This window comes from Haplochromis burtoni, unplaced genomic scaffold (assembly GCF_018398535.1).
Source record: "Haplochromis burtoni strain Fernald_Lab_line unplaced genomic scaffold, NCSU_Asbu1 Contig_313, whole genome shotgun sequence".
In the NCBI taxonomy this organism is placed as follows: domain Eukaryota; kingdom Metazoa; phylum Chordata; class Actinopteri; order Cichliformes; family Cichlidae; genus Haplochromis; species Haplochromis burtoni.
In genome coordinates, this window is record NW_024582674.1 from 720,999 (window position 1) to 722,606 (window position 1,608).

General features: G+C 41.1%; 1 protein-coding gene across 3 annotated transcripts in view; it reads right to left on the reverse strand.

Moving 5' to 3' along the window:
- The window catches only part of LOC102299051 (NACHT, LRR and PYD domains-containing protein 12), a 15,484-nt gene extending 13,936 nt beyond the window's left edge, over positions 1 to 1,548 (reverse strand). The window contains exons 1-2 of one of the 3 annotated variants that reach the window (XM_005948679.2): positions 1,324 to 1,548; positions 778 to 1,116 (exon numbers count right to left, since the gene is read on the reverse strand). The gene's annotated coding sequence lies outside the window, so the exon portion shown is untranslated. Of the gene's footprint in view, positions 1 to 777; positions 1,244 to 1,323 lie in introns of those variants that run through there. The other 2 variants (XM_042228238.1, XM_005948678.2) reach the window with 2 other exon arrangements.
- Between the last annotated feature and the right edge of the window lie 60 nt (positions 1,549 to 1,608).

The window sequence follows — 1,608 nt, forward strand, 5'->3', positions numbered from 1 at the left end:
GTGCTGCTGGTTTATTGTGTTCTTACCTCCGTGCACGTGTTACACAGTGTGCCTGATGTGCATTAATGTTTCTCTAATGTAAAGACGTCGTAATGTTTAAAGATGATTTATGTTTGCAGATGACAGTAATATATTTTATGTTAACAGACCATTAATCAGTAACCGCTTTGATAAATTTTTGACTGTTGAATCTGACCAGACCTGCCTTAGAATACTGTTCAGCCTTTTTAGGTCTACTGCAGACACAAAGCTATTTTTAAAACGCACGCAGTCATACTTCCTGAAAATAGTCGGAACGTCTCTGTCCATTTGATAAAAACTGTTACATTTTTTGTCAACGTTCGCTCCAATGTTACTCCAGTGTAATAATACATCTACACCTGTGGCGCACCCCAGGGATCCCTTTGAAGTCCCAAATTGTTGCTCATTCACATGAAATAACTCCGCGTCGCACAACAGCTTTGCATGAGTGGTTTCCTGTACACTGTGGTTTTCACAGCGAGCCTGCACTGCAGCAGTTTACTGTGTGATTGAAGATTTTGTGAGAGAAAGAAAGAAAGAAAGACGTTCTTTTATCAGCTGACACTTTCATTACACTGAACGGCTTCATAAAAAAGAAAGAAAGAAACACGCAACTTCCAGGAAGCAGCAACAGTTTCCCTACTGACTGCAGATTTCACACCCATGTTGAATCCAAGGTCACTTCAGTTGGATTCAGGTTTAGAAACATCTGTAGCTCCAGTTTTATTGTTAAAAGAAATGTGAAAAAGACTTTACCTGTTTATTCGCTGGAAGTCTGGACTGATGCTCGCTGCTCTGTGAGGGGTACTTAGTTTCAGGAAGTTAACAGATGAAGTGGTTTGGTGTAACCACATCCTCTTACTGCAGCTTAAACTGCAGCCTGACTCATCATGGGAATTTTTATTATAGATAATAAAAATGAACATTAATAAATCTTTGACTGCACAGACAGCAGGTACCTACTAACCGAAGGGTTGGCGATTCGATCCCAGTCTGGTCCAGTCTGCATGCCACATATCCAAGATATGAACCCCATGTTGCTCTGTGACGCATCCATCGGCGTGTGAACGTGTGTGAATGTTGGATTGGAACCATCTAGAAACAGCATTGATGGAAGTGCGTATGTGAATGGGTGAATGTACAAGTTGTGTAAAGTGCTTTGAGTGTTGAGAGTAGAAAAGCGTTATAGAAGAACCAGTCTGTTTACCACTTTGCACCAAAGTGCTGCATGGGATTTTGCCATTTTGTGTTTTTCACTGCAAATTAATTCAAACATATATCATAATATTAATGCATATCTACCTCTGACAACAGTTAACACGCAGCCAATGGGAAGCGCAGCTCAGGCTATGGAGGTTGTGCTGCTGACATCTTCACATCTGCAGAGAACAAAGATCAATCCATGGAGAGTCCACCTGAGGAGGGTGCTCAAGGTTTCCATACCTGCTAATCATTCTTTAGGCTCTCAAGACTGAAAGGCCTGAAATCAGACAGAACCACTTCTGAGTTTTAACCTTTATTTCTATACAGAAGCTCACTGTTTGATCTTTGATCAGTGTGAAACTGTGCTGCCACGATATATCAGCA